Below are 20501 nucleotides of genomic sequence, written 5' to 3'. Positions count from 1 at the left end.
TACACTAACCAGTCTTTGAGAAAAAGTGGGCTATCAGATACCAAAAGTGTCACCTTCAAGTGTCATCCCCCCTTTACTCATAAACACATACACTGACAGATTTTCAGGGCCTCAAAAGTTTTCTTTCACTCATACGCTCACATGATATACTATTTTATGTATTTCAAGCAATTGCATTTTAGGTGGTTGTGTATTACAGGGCACAGAGGGTGGTCAATTTTTTAAGCATTTAACTCTACGGACTTTTGTTTTGACTAATTATTTTTCACACTGGTGAAGGTAACAGCTAATATTTATATAGTTCTTACCAAGTTCCAGGTATCATTCTAAGTTGTATATAAACATGGCAGATACATTACAACGTGGAAGAAAAATGTTGGCGCACATGATGAAGATGAATAGATTAGAGAATATGTAATCTTTTGCAAAAACAAGAACTTAAATCCACTGTTCATTTTATAACTTCATTAAAAACTTCACATTGAAAATAGTTATTTAGATTTTTCACACACTTTTTAAAAATAAAGGTTCAAAGTGCTTCTACCTCTCTGATCTTATCTACGTATGTGAAAATAGGAAAAGGGCAGGTATTAATCTCACCTGAAAGTGGAGAAACTAAGGCACAGACAAGTTTATTAGCTCATCTAATGTTGTACAGAGTCCATGAGGAACACAGGAATTAAATGTAGGTCTTGACTTTTAGTCCAGTACATTATGATCTATGCTATTACTCAGCCTATTATAAACAAAAATATCTTAAGGAAAAAAAAGTCCCTTAATTCCTTAGTGGCACCCAAGAATAGCACTCCAAATGAGTCAGGTCAGACTGTAAAAATGACAATTAAGTGGTTAGGCACTTATCTATTTCTAGCCTCACTGCAGGCTCACTTTTTTTTTTTTTTTTTTTACAATTTATATCCTTTCTAGCATTAAATCTCCACTATTTATTAGTATTGGAGAGCAGCCTATTGTTTGCTAAGTGACTACCATTGCTATAACCCCTCTTTGGGAAACTGACCTTGATATCACGCCAATTTGATTGACCAAGAGAGGGTGCCTGACCCAAGAGCAGCCAATCTAACACAGTTTGGCCAGTTTATGTTCCTCCTCTGTGCAGAAAGAACAACACAATGAACTGAACCTAGAAGAACCTCCCTTTAGGGAGTTTGAATGTGAGAAATACACAGTAATTGGTAGAAAAAGGTTTACGGAATTCCCTGGCGTCCAGTGGTCAGGACTCCAAGCTTTCACTGCCGAGGGTGCGGGTTTGATCCCTGGTTAGGGAACTAAGATCCCGCAAGCCACGCAGCACAGCCAAAAATAAAAAAATAAAATAAAAATTAAAAAAAAATTTTGAAAAGGTTTAAAGAGGACAAAGAGGGCAGGCAGTAAGTAAAAGCCATGAGTATGCAAAGCTATGAACAAGCAGGAGCCACAGGGTAAATCGCAGAGCAGAGGAGCAGTTAGAAGCAGCTGGGGTAGTAAATGCTGAAATATTTACACATGAAATATGGTATCTGGGGTCTCCTTCAAATTGCTTCCTCCTCAATCTAGGGTCAGGGAGGTAGTGGGGAGGAGTATAGAAGAAACAAGATTGGTCACAAGTTGACAACTGTTGCAGCTGTTGAAAAGTGCCCGACTCATGCTGACACGTGATAGGTTCATGGGGTACCTAGTAGGAACATGGTAATTCATTAAACTTCTCTCCCTACTTTTGTATGTATTTGATATTTTCCACAACAAAAGGTTAAAAAGTTTAACACATTTCATTTCCATTGCTATCACCTTGGTCAGTCACCATTTATCTTTCCCTTGATTACTCTACTAATCCCTAAAAAGTCTCCTACTTTCTTTCTACCTTCCTTACTCCGCCCCCTTAGTCTCTTTTTCAACACAGCGTCAGAACGATCCTTTAAAAATCTAAATTAGATCATGTCACTCCTTTACACAAAATACTGCAATGTCTCCCATTTCATTCAGAGAAAAAGCCAATGTCCTTACAATGGCCTGCAAGTTCCTATGTGATCAGATCCCCTACTACCTATCTGACATGTGTTCCTGTTTTCATGGAATATCTGGAGGAAGAATGTTTCAGGTGGAGGAAATACCCTGGAGCAAAGGCCCTAAGGCAGGAGCAAGGTTGATAAATTTGAGGAACATGGATTACCTCGTAAGAGTCCCCAAGATCATCCAGAGATGATGAAAAACAAGACCGATGTTCAGGAGATACAGGCTGACTCAGTCTTCCTAGAACTCAGGAATGATGTGGTAAAAAAGGAATGGGCTTTAGAATAACCTAGACTTACCTAAACACTTATCTTTCCAGTTACTAACTAAAATTCAAGTTCTGAGCCTCAATTTTTCTCACTTGAAAAATAGGGAAAATAGCAATGATTTTCTGAGAGTGCTGTCAACTGAGGTATTATATATAAAACACCTAGCACAGTGCTCAGCACATAGCTGGTACTCAATAAATGTTACTAAGTAATATGAACCTGTGCCCTACTCTTGAAGAGAAAACAGAGCAAAGTCTGGCTTAGGTAGAGGGGGAAAACTTTTCTTAAAATATCCTTCACAGGGCCTGCGTGGTAGATGGAGCCTTGGCTGGTAGAGCTTTGGGCAAGTCACTTCACCTCTTTGGAATTTAGTTCAATCATCTTTAAAATGAGTTAACTGGACCAGATGATCTCTAGTGCTAAGATCCAGTGCTGAGATTCTGTATCTGAATAACAGTCAGTGACTCCTCCTTTAAGTAGCCCCTTGGGTATGTATCACAGGGAGGTGTTGCAATGACAGAGGGTGGGGTGGGGAGAAGGAGATATCTTCTAAATTCTTAAGCCTGGCTTGCTTCATGGGTGTGTGACCTGTGCAGGCTCAGAAGGGCTGTGCGCTTAATTTAATGCTCTGCTGCTAGTGTCTCAAAATTCTCAATAAATTTTGAACAGGAAGACCTGCAAATTATGTAGCCAGTCCTGTTCCTAGGAGATGACTGTGAATGAGTAAGTATAAAAGATATTTTCCTGTGATTAATTAGAGACTGGCAGTAAGACATCCCTGGGCACCTGAAGAGAGGTGACTAGGCGGGTAAGATAGTTGTCTGGGATAGAACTGAAGTGGGAGGAGGTTTTGTGGGGATCAGGAGGGAAGGATGATGATGCATGAACATGTCAAAGTACAGCTGACCCTTGAACAACAGTAGGGGTTAGAGGCGCCACCCGCTCCCCAGTCGAAAATCCAAGTATTACTTTACAGTTGGCCCTCCGTATCTGCAGTTCCGCAACCACGAATTCAACCAACCGATCGCTTAGTATGTATTATGGAGGAAAATCCATGTATAACTATAGCATAAGACTGCCATCTACTGGTTAATGATATGAATTCTTTCAAAGATTTCCAATGCAAGGTCTTTGCATTTCAGTATCTAGAGGGTTCCAGAAAGGTTTGACACACTATATTGTACAGTTTGAAATACTTATTAAATGCTTCCTCAGTTCCAACTTCCAAAATAATCAGAGGTAATACAAAGACTCCTTTTCTGTTTTCCTGAACAGTTCCCTAAGGCTGCTTTCATTTGTTCAACAAAAAATAATTTTTAAAAAGTACTATGTGCCAGGTATCAAGTATTCAATGATGAACGCCATTGGTAGAGATATTTAGGTCATTAAGAACTTCATCAAATAGATTCAAATTCTCAGGTTCATCCCGGGTCTGAATCAGAATACCTAGAATAGCAACATCTTCAAAACTGGATGGTCATTTAGGGGTAGGGTTATGCTTTCATTCAATGTGTGCTAATATGCAGGGTGATGTTCAGGCCCAGTGACCAATGTTCAGGCTACTGGCTTGAACAGACATTATTGGAGAATTGACTGGAAAAGAAGAGTAAGCAAGGCTGTGATAGAAGATGAAGGAAGTTAGGGGCATGGAGCAAACTAATAGTCACAGATAAAGAACAGTTTTCCAGGGGGATTCTCTCATCCATAAGCATCCCCACTGAGAATTCCACCAGAATAAAGGGTTACCAGAAGTCCTCTCTTCTACAATATCTAGATTATCAGGAAGAAAAGAGGGAACTTAAATACTCGTCCAGTCACTAGTGGTTAGGACCACTGTGAAGGGAGAAGAGTGGTAGAAATCTAAAGAAGGGTGAGGAAGATATCTCAGGATCTCTGCCCAGTTTTAAGGCCACATCCCTCATATTACAGGTAGTGTAACGTTCTTTTCAAATAATTCTGATATACTCACTACACTGACTGTAGAAAATATCTGAGAGCCAAAGAATAATACTCTCCCTCCACTCAAAAACAAACAAGAAAAAGTCCTGTAGGTAAACGATTATATACTCAATGCCATTTGTTGTTTTGCTTTAGGTAATTTTTTAAACATCAAGATAACAAGGATATCAAAGGACATAAATGTGACACTGAACTTCCTCTCTTTAACATATCCTTAGGGCAGAAAAACCTGAGTGAGGATGGGGCTTATTTCACACTCCCAGACCCCACTGAGTACTCATCCTGTGTTCCCATAGCACAATGTGCTCACCAATATCATACCATTTTTCTGCCTTCAGTTTGCTTGCCTGTCTCCTCTAGTCTGTGACCTCCATGAGGGCAGAACAGTCTTATATCTATACCCCTCCCCCCATTATATCCCTTTAACACATAGTAAACATTAATAATTGCAGTGGAGTAAATTAAAGGGGCATGCTGGACAGTCTCAGACTCAGCAAGCCAGCCTTCCCATCCTATATTCTGAGAACTTACACACAGAAGCTCTACTGAAGGAATCAGCCCCCGCTGTTTTTATACACAGATAACCTTATTCTGAACCAGATCAATGCTATCTTGGCCATAACAGATTAGGCCACTTGCTCCAAGGGCAGTCAATCTATATACTTAAGAACAGCCTATGAGAATTTTATCCAAGACCAATAATTCTAATTAGCTAAACCAGTTAGGGTCTGATTCTTGGGAATCTGACTTCAATACACAGAAAAAGTCATCAGCTAGTAATGATGGTTACAATGATGGGAACAAAATTTGCCACTCCAAAATGTATCTCTTTGGCATTATGATTAATTTAGGCTGATTATCTTTAAGAAACAGAAGACTCAGAAGGTCTTTCTTTTTACTTCCCTCTTAGCTGCCTAAAATATTTAAAGAAAGGGCTTATTCCCAGAATAGAGGTATCATCAGAAATATCTGCAAAGAATACGGGCTAGATGTGGTGGGGGAAACTCAGTGGGGCCTAGGGACCAGAGTCCACCGAAAAGGGGCCTAGGGACCAGAGTCCACCGAAAAGGGGCCTAGGGGCCAGAGTCCGCCCAAAAGGGGCCTAGGGGCCAGAGTCCGCCCAAAAGGGGCCTAGGGGCCAGAGTCCGCCCAAAAGGGGCCTAGGGACCAGAGTCTGCCCAAAAGGGGCCTAGGGACCAGAGTCCACCCAATGTGCCATTTTCTCTGCAGGGCCCAGCAAACATTTGTTTATCAAACATTTGCTTTTTCATCTCCATGAGCATTGCCTTCCTCCCCTTTGAAGTCCCAACATCCTCTTTTAACTCTAGCTGAAGATGGCATTTATTGTGTGCTTTTGGCCATTTTGGCAAGTTACTCCATTTTCCTGGGTCTCTCTTATGTCTATATGTTATATAATTTTTGTTTGATTTTCTCCTGCTAATCTGTCTCATGTCAATTTAATTCTTGGACCAGCCAGAAGAACCTAGGTGGGTAGAGGAAAATTTCTTCCTCCCAGACAATGGGCAAAAGTAGAAAGGCACAGAAGGAAAGGCAGACAACAGAGGCCATGAGGCAAAAGGGATCATGTTGAGTTCTAGTAAACAGAACCTGGATAGAAGAAAAGAGGGTGAAATAATAGCTTCTTAGAAATGGAAATAATGAATTCTTGCTTCTGATGAATAAAAATATAACTTGTTCACTATAGCTTCCTTGGATCCTGAGTGGCCAAGAGTACATATTTCTTAAACAAATATGAATTAAGCTCCTACCAGGTGACACATATGACATGACTTTTACAGGTAAACAAATCTATTTGGTTCACATGGAGATTTGAATCCAGCTCAGAAACATAGCATCCAGAGTTTAAAAATTGACATTAAACAAGTAAAAACAATGGTGATAAGCATTGCAAAGAAGTAATGTAGGCTCTCACAGAAACACATAGTATCTTGAATTATATTTTCCATTGGCCTATCTTTGCTAAGTTGCCTGATTATACAGCCTTTCCCGAATTCTAGGAGGCCTAACTTACATTTGACATTCTTTTCATCCTTTTTTCACTTGTAACCATACACAAAAAGGCTACTTCCCAGGATCTACAAAATCTTCAAAATACAAATTGGCTCCAAATTCAAAGAGAAAATTATAAAATCTAAGTAAGTAAATGTTTTATCTGCAAAACATAGCACTAATTCGAACACACTACAATGCAACTCTTACTACCAATTCAAGGTAACATGTACCACGTTTACAATGTGCCAGACATTGTTCAAAATGCTTTATAAAAATCAACTCATGGGTGGAGCTTCAAGATGGCAGAAGAGTAAGACGTGGAGATCACCTTCCTCCCCACAAATACATCAGAAATACATCTACATGTGGAACAACTCCTACAGAACACCTACTGAACGCTGGCAGAAGACCTCAGACCTCCCAAAAGGTAAGAAACTCCCCACGTACCTGGGTAGGGCAAAAGAAAAAAGAAAAAACAGAGACCAAAGAATAGGGATGGGACCTGCACCAGTGGGAGGGAGCTGTGAAGGAGGAAAGGTTTCCACACACTAGGAAGCCCCATCGCGGGCGGAGACTGCGGGTGGCAGAGGGGGGAAGCTTCGGAGCCACGGAGGAGAGCGCAGCAACAGGGGTGCGGAGGGCAAAGCGGGGAGATTCCCGCACAGAGGATCAGTGCCGACCAGCACTCACCAGCCTGAGAGGCTTGTCTGCTCACCCGCCAGGGCAGGCAGGGGCTGGGAGCTGAGGCTCGGGCTTCAGAGGACAGATCCCAGGGAGAAGACTGGGGTTGGCTGCGTGAACACAGCCTGAATGGGGCTAGTGCGCCATGGCTAGCCGGGAGGGAGTCCAGGAAGAAGTTTGTAGCTGCCAAAGAGGCAAGAGACTTTTTCTTGCCTCTTTGTTTCCTGGTGCACGAGGAGAGGGGATTAAAAGCGCCGCTTAAAGGAACTCCAGAGACGGGCGCGAGCCGCGGCTATCAGCACGGACCCCAGAGACAGGCATGGGACGCTAAGGCTGCTACTGCAGCCACCAAGAAGCCTGTATGAGAGCACAGGTCACTCTCCACACCTCCCCTCCCGGGAGCCTGTGCAGCCTGCCACTGCCAGGGTCCTGTGATCCAGGGACAACTTCCCTGGAAGAACGCACAGCGTGCCTCAGGCTGGTGCAACGTCATGCTGGCCTCTGCCGCTGCAGGCTTGCCCCGCATCCATACCCCTCCCTCCCCCCGGCCTGAGTGAGCCAGAGCCCCCGAATCAGCTTTAACCCCGTCCTGTCTGAGTGAAGAACAGATGCCCTCAGGCGACCTACACGCAGAGGCGGGTCCAAATCCAAAGCTGAAGCCCAGGAGCTGTGTGAACAAAGAAGAGAAAGCGAAATCTCTCCCAGCAGCCTCAGGAGCAGCAAATCAAATCTCCACAATCAACTTGATGTACCCTGCGTCTGTGGAATACCTGAATAGACAATGAATCATCCCAAATTGAGGAGGTGGCCTTTGGGAGCAACGATATATATATATTTTTCCCTTTTTCTCTTTTTCTGAGTGTGTATGTGTATGCTTCTGTGTGTGATTTTGTCTGTATAGCTTTGCTTTTACCATTTGTCCTAGGGTTCTGTCAGTCCGTTTTTCTTTTTTTTTTTTCTAGTATAGTTTTTAGCACTCTTATCATTGGTGGATTTGTTTTTTGGTTTGGTTGCTCTATTCTTTCTTTTTATTACTTAAAAATTTTTTTTAATAATTATCTTTTATTTTTTATTTTAATAACTTTATTTTATTTTACTTCATTTTATTTTACTTTATCTTCTTCTTTCTTTTTTTCTCCCTTTTATTCAGAGCCGTGTGGATGAAAGGCTCTTGGTGCTCCAGCCAGGCGTCAGGGCTGTGCCTCTGAGGTGGGAGAGCCAAGTTCAGGACACTAGTCCACAAGAGACCTCCCAGCTCCACGTAATATCAAATGGCGAAAATCTCCCAGAGATCTCCATCTGACTGCCAAGACCCAGCTCTACTCAATGACCAGCAAGCTACAGTGCTGGACACCCTATGCCAAACAACTAGCAAGACAGGAACACAGCCCCATCCATTAGCAGAGAGGCTGCCTAAAATCATAATAAGGCAAAAGACAACCCAAAACACACCACCAGACGTGGACCTGCCCACCAGAAAGACAAGATCCAGCCTCATCCACCAGAACACAGGCACTAGTCCCCTCCACCAGGAAGCCTACACAACCCACTGAACCAACCTTAGCCAATGGAGACAGACACAAAAAACAACAGGAACTACGAACCTACAGCCTGCGAAAAGAAGACCCCAAACACAGTAAGTTAAGCCAAATGAGAAGACAGAAAAACACACAGCAGATGAAGGAGCAAGGCAAAAACACACTAGACCTAACAAATGAAGAGGAAATAGGCAGTCTACCTGAAAAAGAATTCAGAATAATGACAGCAAAGATGATCCAAAATCTTGGAAATAGAATGGAGAAAATACAAGAAACGTTTAACAAGGACCTAGAAGAACTAAAGAGCAAACAAACAGTGATGAACAACACAATAAATGAAATTAAAAATTCTCTAGAAAGAATCAATAGCAGAATAACTGAGGCAGAAGAATGGATAAGTGACCTGGAAGATAAAATAGTGGAAATAACTACTGCAGAGCAGAGTAAAGAATAAACAATGAAAAGAACTGAGGACAGTCTCAGAGACCTCTGGGACAACATTAAACGCACCAACATTTGAATTATAGGGGTCCCAGAAGAAGAAGAGAAAAAGAAAGGGACTGAGAAAATATTTGAAGAGATTATAGTTGAAAACTTCCCTAATATGGGAAAGGAAATAGTTAAACAACTCCAGGAAGCACAGAGAGTCCCATACAGGATAAACCCAAAGAGAAACACGCCGGGACACATATTAAACAAACTATCAAAAATTAAATACAAAGAAAAAATATTAAAAGCAGCAAGTGAAAAACAACAAATAACACACAAGGGAATCCCCATAAGGTTAACAGCTGACCTTTCAGCAGAAACTCTGCAAGCCAGAAGGGAGTGACAGGACATATTTAAAGTGATGAAGGAGAAAAACCTACAACCAAGATTACTCTACCCAGCAAGGATCTCATTCAGATTTGACCAAGAAATTAAAACCTTTACAGACAAGCGAAAGCTCAGAGAATTCAGCACCACCAAACCAGCTTTACAACAAATGCTAAAGGAACTTCTCTAGGCAGGAAACACAAGAGAAGGAAAAGACCTACAATAACAGACCCAAAAGAATTAAGAAAATGGAAATAGGAACATACATGTTGATAATTACCTTAAATGTAAATGGATTAAATGTTCCAACCAAAGGACATAGACTGGCTGAATGGATACAAAAACAAGACCCATATATATGCTGTCTACAAGTGACCCACCTCAGACCTAGGGACACATACAGACTGAAAGTGAGGGGATGGAAAAAGATATTCCATGCAAATGGAAATCAAAAGAAAGCTGGAGTAGCAATTCTCATATCAGACAAAATAGACTTCAAAACAAAGACTATTACAAGAGACAAAGAAGGACACTACATAATGATCAAGGGATCAATCCAAGAAGATATAACAATTGTAAATATTTACGCACCCAACATAGGAGCACCTCAATACATAAGGCAAATACTAACAGCCATAAAAGGGGAAATCGACAGTAACACAATCATAGTAGGAGACTTTAACACCCCACTTTCACCAATGGACAGACCATCCAAAATGAAAATAAGTAAGGAAACACAAGTGTTAAATGATACATTAAACAAGATGGACTTAACTGATATCTATAGGACATTCCACCCAAAAACAACAGAATACACATTTTTCTCAAGTGCTCATGGAACATTCTCCAGGATAGATCATATCTTGGGTCACAAATCAAGCCGTGGTAAATTTAAGAAAATTGAAATCGTATCAAGTATCTTTTCCAACCACAACGCTATGAGACTAGATATCAATTACAGGAAAAAAGCTGTAAAATATACAAACACATGGAGGCTAAACAGTACACTACTTAATAACCAAGAGATCACTGAAGAAATCAAAGAGGAAATCAAAAAATACCTAGAAACAAATGACAATGAAAACACGATGACCCAAAACCTATGGGATGCAGCAAAAGCAGTTCTAAGAGGGAAGTTTATAGCAGTACAATCCTACCTTAAGAAACAAGAAACATCTCAAATAAACAACCTAAACTTACACCTAAAGCAATTAGAGAAAGAACAAAAAAACCCCAACATTAGCAGAAGGGAAGAAATCATAAAGATCAGATCAGAAATAAATGAAAAAGAAATGAAGGAAACGAGAGCAAAGATCAATAAAACTAAAAGCTGGTTTTTTGAGAAGATAAACAAAATTGATAAACCATTAGCCAGACTCATCAAGAGAAAAAGGGAGAAGACTCAAATCCATAGAATTAGAAATGAAAAAGGAGAAGTAACCACTGACACTGCAGAAATACAAACGATCATGAGAGATTACTACATGCAACTCTATGCCAATAAAATGGACAACCTGGAAGAAATGGACAAATTCTTACAAATGCACAATCTTCCGAGACTGAACCAGGAAGAAATAGAAAATATGAACAGACCAATCACAAGCACTGAAATTGAAACTGTGATTAAAAATCTTCCAACAAACAAAAGCCCAGGACCAGATGGCTTCACAGGCGAATTCTATCAAACATTTAGAGAAGAGCTAACACCTATCCTTCTCAAACTCTTCCAAAATATAGCAGGGGGAGGAACACTCCCAAACTCATTCTACAAGGCCACCATCACCCTGATACCAAAACCCGACAAAGATGTCACAGTGAAAGAAAACTACAGGCCAATATCACTGATGAACATAGATGCAAAAATCCTCAACAAAATACTAGCAAACAGAATCCAACAGCACATTAAAAGGATCATACACCAAGAGGGGTTTATCCCAGGAATGCAAGGATTCTTCAATATATGCAAATCAATCAGTGTAATACACCATATTAACAAATTGAAGGAGAAAAACCATATGATCATCTCAATAGATGCAGAGAAAGCTTTTGACAAAATTCAACACCCATTTATGATAAAAGCCCTGCAGAAAGTAGGCATAGAGGGAACTTTCCTCAACATAATAAAGGCCATATATGACAAACCCACAGCTAACATCGTTCTCAATGGTGAAAAACTGAAACCATTTCCACTAAGATCAGGAACAAGACAAGGTTGCCCACTCTCACCACTATTATTCAACATAGTTTTGGAAGTTTTAGCCACAGCAATCAAAGAAAAAGAAATAAAAGGAATCCAAATCAGAAAAGAAGAAGTAAAGCTGTCACTGTTTGCAGATACTATACATAGAGAATGCTAAAGATGCTACCAGAAAACTACTAGAGCTAATCAATGAATTTGGTAAAGCAGCAGGATACAAAATTAATGCACAGAAATCTCTTGCATTCCTATACACTAATGATGAAAAATCTGAAAGTGAAATAAAGAAAACACTCCCATTTACCATTGCAACAAAAAGAATAAAATATCTAGGAATAAACCTATGTAAGGAAACAAAGGACCTGTATGCAGAAAATTATTAGACACTGATGAAAGAAATTAAAGATGATACAAATAGATGGAGAGATATACCATGTTCTTGGATTGGAAGAATCAACATTGTGAAAATGACTCTACTACCCAAAGCAATCTACAGATTCAATGCAATCCCTATCAAACTACCACTGGCATTTTTCACAGAACTAGAACAAAAAATTTCACAATTTGTATGGAAACACAAAAGACCCCGAATAGCTAAAGGAATCCTGAGAAAGAAAAACGGAGCTGGAGGAATCAGACTCCCGGACTTCAGACTATACTACAAAGTTACAGTAATTAAGACAGTATGGTACTGGCACAAAAACAGAAATATAGATCAATGGAACAGGATAGAAAGCCCAGAGATAAACCCACACACATATGGTCACCTTCTCTTTGATAAAGTAGGCAAGAATATACAATGAAGAAAAGACAGCCTCTTCAATAAGCTGGGAAAACTGGACAGCTACATGTAAAAGAATGAAATTAAAACACTCCCTAACACCATACACAAAAATAAACTCAAAATGGATTAAAGACCTAAATGTAAGGCCAGACACTATCAAACACTTAGAGGAAAACATAGGCAGAACACTCTATGACATAAATCACAGCAAGATCCTTTTTGGCCCATCTCCTAGAGAAATGGAAATAAAAACAAAAATAAACAAATGGGACCTAATAAAACTTAAAAGCTTTTGCACAGCAAAGAAAACCATAAACAAGACGAAAAGACAACCCTCAGAATGGGAGAAAATATTTGCAAACGAAGCAACTGACAAAGGATTAATCTCCAAAATTTACAAGCAGCTCATGCAGCTCAATATCAAAAAAACAAACAACCCAATCCAAAAATGGGCAGAAGACCTAAATAGACACTTCTCCAAAGAAGATATACAGATGGCCAACAAACACATGGAAGAATGTTCAACATCATTAATCATTAGAGAAATGCAAATCAAAACTACAATGAGATATCATCTCACACTGGTCAGAATGGCCATCATCAAAAAAATCTACAAACAATAAATGCTGGAGAGGGTGTGGAGAAAAGGGAACCCTCTTGCACTGTTGGTGGGAATGTAAATTGATACAGCCACTATGGAGAACAGTATGGGGGTTCCTTAAAAAACTAAAAATAGAACTACCATACGACCCAGCAATCCCACTACTGGGCATATACCCTGAGAAAACCATAATTCAGAAAGAGTCATATACCAAAATGTTCATTGCAGCTCTATTTACAATAGCCAGGACATGGAAGCAACCTAAGTGTCCATCGACAGATGAATGGATAAAGAAGATGTGGCACATATATACAGTGGAAAATTACTCAGCCATAAAAAGAAACGAAATTGAGTTATTTGTAGTGAGGTGGATGGACCTAGAATCTGTCATACAGAGTGAAGTAAGTCAGAAAAGGAAAAACAATTACTGTATGCTAACACATATATACTGACTCTAAAAAAAAAAAAATTTCTTCTTGGTCATGAAGAACCTAGGGGCAAGATGGGAATAAAGACACAGACCTACTAGAGAATGGACTTGAGGATACGGGGAGGGGGAAGGGTAAGCTGGGACAAAGTGAGAGAGTGGCATGAACATATATACACTACCAGATGTAAAATAGATAGCTAGTGGGAAGCAGCCGCATAGCAAAGGGAGACCAGATCAGTGCTTTGTGACCACCTAGAGGGGTGGGATAGGTAGGGTGGGAGGGAGGGAGACGCAAGAGGGAAGAGATATGGGGACATATGTATATGTATAACTGATTCACTTTGTTATAAAGCAGAGAGTAACACACCATTGTAAAGCAATTATACTCCAATAAAGATGTTTAAAAAATTTAAAAAAAAAAAAAAAAATAAAGCATCATTCACTTGAAAAAAAAAAATCAACTCATGTTAATCCTCACAACAACTCTATACTATAAGAACTAGTGGGCTTCCCTGGTGGCGCAGTGGTTGAGAGTCTGCCTGCCAATGCAGGGGACACGGGTTTGAGCCCTGGCCTGGGAGGATCCCACATGCCACGGAGCAACTAGGCCCATGAGCCACAACTACTGAGCCTGTGCGTCTGGAGCCTGTGCTCCGCAACAAGAGAGGCCGCGATAGTGAGAGGCCCATGCACCGTGATGAAGAGTGGCCCCCGCTCACCACAACTAGAGAAAGCTCTTGCACAGAAACGAAGACCCAGCACAGCCAAAAATAAATTAATTAATTTAAAAAAAAAAGAACTAGTATTACTATTCTCATTTTACAGATTAGGTACCTTAGGCAAAGAGAAGTTATGTAAGTTGGCCAAAGGTAAACAGGCAGTAAGTGGCTGAACCAGGATTTGAACCCAAGCAGTCTGGTTCTAGAGTCTCTATATTCTAGAATCCAGATTCAATTTTATTTAGTATGGTTATACAGGTAAATTTTCATTCGAAATATTATTCAACACATATTTATTGAACATTTATTAGATGCAGGTGCTGATCTAGGTGTTAGAAATACAATAGTAAACGAGACAGACAAAAAATCCCTGTCCCCATGGAGGAGGACACAGATAATATACAAGAGAAAAGGTAAAATATAAAGTATATTAGATGGTATAAATGCTACGGAGAAAACAAGGCCAGGAAGAGGGGTGAGGAGTGAGTACAGTTTTAAAGAGGGATGAGAATATGAGTACAGTTTTAAGTAGGATGGCCAGGAAAGTAACCTGAATACGTGTTGTCTGAGCAATAACCAACCTGAAAGAGGTGAGGAAATGAGCCGTTCTAGTTATGCTTTAAATGACAACAGGCAGAGTAAGAGCCCTGGGTTTGGAACCTTGGATTCATGACAGTCCTAAAATGGCCCTGGAGTTACATTTAGTGAGTTTCTGGGATTTGCAATACAAATACCTAAACCAGCACATTCTATGAGGGCTTGATGTTGCTAGTTTAGGAAGAGCAGAGTAATGAAACTGAATGAGTGTTATGAAACAAGCAGCAGCTTCTTCATTTATTTTGAGCTGAAATTCTTGTAGGATTATTTTGTCAGGTGGCAATGTTAAACACTTTATAAACTTTACTCTTCCCAGTTTCTAAAATCAATACATTCCCTATTTTAGTCTGCCTAGGTTACCAGCTGATGTAGTGTACTCTGCAGTTTTTGTGTGGAGTATTCTATATATGTCTGTTACGTCTCATTGCTTTATAATGTCCTTCATGTTCTCTATTTTCTTTTCTTTTTTTTTAAATTGAGGTATAGCTGATTTACAATATGATATAAGTTTCAGGTGTACAACATAGTGATTCAAAATTTTTAACGGTATACTCCATTTATAGTTATTATAAAATATTGGCTATTTCCCTGTGCTGTGCAATATATCCTTGTAGCTTATTTATTTTATACATAGTAGTCTGTACCTCTTACTTCCCTAGCCACTATACTGCCCCTCCCTGCTTCCCTTTTCCCACTGGTAACCACTAGTTTGTTCTCTATATCTGTGAGTCTGTTTCTTTTTTGTTATATTCACTAGTTTATTTTTCAGATTCCACATATAAGTGATATCATACAGTATTTGTCTTTATCTGAAAGTCCTCTATTTTCTTATTGATCTTCTGTCTAGATCAGATGTTTTGCCCATTACTGAAAGTGGAGTATTGAAATTTTCAATTATTACGGTAGATCTATTTCTCCCTCAATTCTATCCATGTCTTCACATATTTTGACTAGGATTTGCTTGGTTTCTGTAAACCTCTGACTGTTTCCCAGAGTTCTGGCAAACTTACTTCAGGTTGTTTCTGCTTATTTTCAATGTTTCATGGAGGGACAGAGGCGTGGAGCTGCCTACTCTACCATTCTGGACATGGGTCTCCCAAGGTGATTTTTTGACAGAGCTCTCATCAGAGCAGAAAAAAATAAATCTGTTTTCTAACAGGGCATATTTATAGATATGAACATAAAAGCTGAGTTTCTCCAGTAGAGGCTTGAAGCCTCATTCCCTGCATCTATTCCTCCATTTCATGTTGGTCTCTGAGTTCTCCCTGAGGAAACACGGAGTTCCATGAAACACAGTTTGAAAAACACTGTTATAAATCATTATAATCCCCTGTTACTTATGTGCCTAGTGCCTGTGATCTGATGTTAGAACTACTTAAGTAATCATTTTGACCTAGACTATCTCTTGCTTGTTTCCTAACTTATTTCAGAAAACTTTCTTCCCATCTTCCCAACTTTGTGAAAAAGCACAAAGAATAAAATGATCTGTCATTCCATCTCCCAGAGTTAACTGCTGTTAACATGTTGACATTTCTCACACTTATAAAGTAAGTGTAATTCAGGTTAATATTTTATATATAGCAGTTATCACCTTGGCCTCCATTTGCTTAACACTGTTATTCTAATTCACACCTATATCAATATTGTCATGTCTACTCTTGGAAGCCTATTACACGATTTTATGAGAGAAGACATGTCATGTATTGACTAACCTTTCAATCTGCACCCTCAATGACCATCCCTCCAACACCTTTCAATAAAACAAAGGTTGATTGCTTTATTGGTTAGCATAATGAGACTTCAAGGCTGTGGGTTTTAACATCTTTGTCATCTATGCCTACCAATTAAGCTTGGCCATATTTAAGTTGTTTTTAAACTTCAAAACGCAGCAGAATGCCCTCTTTATTTTGAAATAAAATCTTTTATTAAACCCCAAAATATAAAATAAACAAAACTGAGCTCTTAAGGTTGAAGTCTGTACATGTGCGAGTAGGTAGGGGGAAGAGGGTAGGCAGTTTGTTCACAGCCAATCCTGCTTAGCCTTCCTAACACCCCAACCATGATGCAGAACACCAGGGCTCTGGGACAGAGTGTTTGAGTATCCCATATCTGTGAGACGTCCTCAGCCAGTACTTCTAAAGAACTGGAAGACTATTGCATCTGTATCTCCTATGGCTCCTCAGATAGTGCCTGACACACAGTAGGCATTCAAGCAGTATTATTCACTGAAATAAAAGACATGAAATCCAAAATGGGAGAATGGATTAGTGTATATCCATTACTGGTACTTGAGAAAAATCTCAGAAAGTATCCTCACTGACAGTGGTAGATCAGTAGTGGTAGATCTCAGTGGTATCATTATACTACTATGTTACAAAAGAGATAATTAAGATTGTATTAGTGGTTGCAGAATACAACAAAATATAACTGAATAAATATTTAATTTCTTCCACATTCAAGGTACAGTTTGAGAGACTATAGAGGCTGCAAAGATGGTAAAAATATAGGATAGGTAAAATATCCTAAAGAATATTTAATACTCTGATAGGGGAGATAATTTACATAAAATTTTGCTACAAAGCAAGCCAATGTACCAAACAATATGTCAAGAAAATTTCAATGTTTTTGAGCTGAAGGTAGAGAAGTTTTGAAAAATGACCAGTAGACACCTCATCAACAGGTGGCTGTTACAGAATGTAGAGGGTAATTGATGCAGAAGAAAGGCAAAAAACTATGGGAACAAACACTCACTGCCTAATTTTCAGAAGATAACTCTCACCCTAAGAAGAAAGCATGACATATGAAGTAGTTGGAGATGAGTTAAATGTGAACTTTTTTGCAATTGGTATGTTAAAAACACTGAGAATGGAGAGATCAATGTGAATTGTAGCGAGGGAAACTTTCTGAAGTTGGCAATTTGAACTGAAAAAGGATGGGAAGGATTAGGGTAGGTGGGGAAGCATTTCAGTTTAATGAAGACAACATATGCCAAAGCTCAAAGGCCAAGAGGAGAAGAGTTTCCATGAGGAAGAAGAAGAAATCAATCTGGCTGGAGCAAAGGGTGTTTGCTGGGCACCAGGTTGGCTGAGTGGGGTGGAGACAGATTAATAGTGGGAGCTGCTAAAGGCCAAGATAAAGATAAAAGAGAAGCTGCAACAAATAGCAATTAGTTTTGATGACTGTACAACTCTCAAAGAAAACTATCATAGGTATGTAGTAAAGTAGTAATGATGGAAAAGAAATGAGAAATGGAAGTCCTAAGGATATTGAGGTGGCCTGAGATGTGGACAGTGAAATAGATTACCCAGAGAATTCGACAGCTTGAATAGAATCAGGGGTGACAGACAGAGATAAATCCTCTGAATTGACGGTAAAGTTGCACCAGTGTCAACTAAGAAATCCAGTTTCTGATTCTCTACGGTAAGTTTAATGGTGAGCTCTGGGGTGCAACTGAGGATCAGCTGACCCTGTCATTTGATGGGGTACTGTCCCTCAGAGGGGTAAAAATATACCCTCTGAGGGTGCTGGGGTCTAGGGAGATTGTTTTTTAAGCTTTTCTTTCTCTACAGCCATTAGAAATAGAAAACAAGAGTATTCATAACAGAAGACACCAGAGTCATTATAACCCCCCCAAACAGTTCATACAAATGTTTTCTCCTGCTAATCTAAATTCAGAAAGAGAAAAAGACAAGAAGAGACTCTTACCATTCTCGTTTATTGGATACCACAGGCAGAAATCTGGGAGACTGACTGGGAGAATTCTCATCTTCTGCCGGCTTATGTTAGCGGTCCCAGGATCTGTCAGCAGCAGCCCCGGAGTGAACAGTGTCCAGTTAACGACACCCATCCTCGATACCAGAACTGTGGGCAAGGAAATGTTCTCCTCTACCACACTGTCCCTTGCAGGACTCCAAATGGATTTCACAGTTTTACTTCCAGCTCTAGGCTAATCCCAGTGGTTTACTGTCTGTATACTAGTAGATGGACTAAATGCTATCTGACTAGACATGACAACACCACACAGCAGTGAATAAATTAATAACTAGATTATTTCTCATTTTGGTTTTCCTTTATGGATTGAGTCACACCAAGGAACTCGTTTTATAGCAGAAATAAGCCACGTGCTTGCAAAAACTTTGGGGTACTCATTAAAATTTCATGCCCTGCACCATCCCCAGTCCTCAGGGCAAATAGAACATAAAAATCTAGACATCAGAAGGACTTTAGGAAAAGTCTATCAAGAAACTGGACTTAATGGCCAGAAAGACTACCTCCGGCCCTTATAAAAATCCAGAATACTCCAAATAGAAGGTGTGGATTAACCCCTTTTGAAATAGAGTTTGGTCACCCTATGCCTACTGGCATCTCTAAACCTCCCATTTCTGGATTGAGTGAACACTATAGGGACTTAAGTGAACAATATGATACTATGACTAGCCATATACAGGAACTAACTAGTATACTTGGGGGATATTATCGACAGTAAAAAGGACGTGGAATCCACTGACTTGCTATCCCCTTTGACCAGGAGATTGGGTGTACATCCAGGTTTTTAGAAGAAAGCATGCATTGTCATCTTGCTGGGAAGGCCCTTACAAACTGCTAACCACTTACACTGCCATCAAAATAAAGGAAAAATCCTCCTGGATTCATGTGAGCGCTGCCAGCTTTGACCCAGATCAGCAGCGCTCCCAGGACAACTGGAAGACCATTCCTAAGGTCTTAAACTCAGGATTTCCAGGTCCCAGAAGCAGACAAAATCATGAAGTAGACAGCTTTTCCCAAGATCACAGATCAAGAAACTTCCTTCTACCTATTTTTTCCCCTATTGCATCTCCCTAGTCCCAGATGAAAAGAAAAAAAAGCGCTTCCTTGTAACAAAGCCCTCCCTTTCTTTAGCCATTTATTAAAAGGCTGACTGGAGATTGCTTGTCTCAATCTATTTTCCCTCTGATCCTCCACTATGGGCTCTTTCAAACTTCGTCTTCGCTCTTATTAACTCATTGTTTTCTCAACAGGTCAAGCACAGACCGGACACCCCTTTACATCAGTCTTCCAAACGCTGGCCACATTAACTAATCAAACTGATTGCTGGTTATATCAACATCTAGATTATGCAAAAAAACCTGAACTAATTTTTTTTCTTGCCAATCTGAGCACCCGGCGGACAACTCAGAAAAATGGATGCATAACAGGTAATGGCATCCATGACCAAGAAAATGTCACTCTTCTCCTTTCAATGAGTTAACTGCACATAGAAAAACCCCTACGGAAGCTCAGGGAGTGTCCTTTGCTCAGGTAAAGATGTTAGAAGGGAATTTTCCCCTTTGCATTGAAAACAGGCATGGTGTTGGGCCTTTCCTAGGTGACAGACTAAGGCAATATTGCAACGAAACCTTGTGGTTTGATTCCACAGATGCATCCTCAAGCCTCTTTTGAAGGTCATAAATGGTCTTAGCACTGACTCTTATGGTAGGGACACTGGCCAAATCATCAGATGTTATGGCTGACTCCTAAGCCACCCTTGTGTAACCTAGGGTAGCTCAGTTGCTCCCCTCATGAGCTGTCAAAGACGAAAGATTACATATACGCAGACCAAAAATCCAGACTAAGTTGGTCAGGTAGCAAAACCAAGCCTTACAGCTACTAAGGCCTAACTGTAGGCCTCCTATATCAGATATTTCACAACCTATTCTGCTCCTACTGACTGGAAGGATACACAGAAGACGGAGATGTACAGATGCCAATATGACAGGTGACAAGATACACCAAATCCCAACCTAATATGTCACAAGTTCCATTCTGACTTTATCCAGGAACAATACTAGTCGTTTTATCTCATGTGAGATAAGGTATATAAAGGGCTCCTACCTGGATGGTCGGAACAATG

At 39.9% G+C, this 20501-nt stretch overlaps 1 long non-coding RNA gene across 7 annotated transcripts in view; it reads right to left on the bottom strand.

The window, feature by feature from the left end:
* Window positions 1–20501, bottom strand: part of LOC309661352 — a 161509-nt gene that overhangs the window by 139261 nt on the left and 1747 nt on the right. For 6 of the 7 annotated variants that reach the window (XR_014263970.1, XR_014263971.1, XR_014263972.1 and 3 more), the window contains exon 2: window positions 18317–18472. The exons of the other annotated variant lie outside the window; for it this stretch is intronic. This is a non-coding gene — a long non-coding RNA (uncharacterized lncRNA). The remainder of the gene's footprint in view (window positions 1–18316; window positions 18473–20501) is intronic. 7 annotated transcript variants of the gene reach the window in all.

Source organism: Balaenoptera physalus (assembly GCF_965194825.1).
Source record: "Balaenoptera physalus genome assembly, chromosome: 5".
In the NCBI taxonomy this organism is placed as follows: Eukaryota; Metazoa; Chordata; class Mammalia; order Artiodactyla; family Balaenopteridae; genus Balaenoptera; species Balaenoptera physalus.
This window is presented reverse-complemented; position numbering and strand designations above follow the sequence as displayed.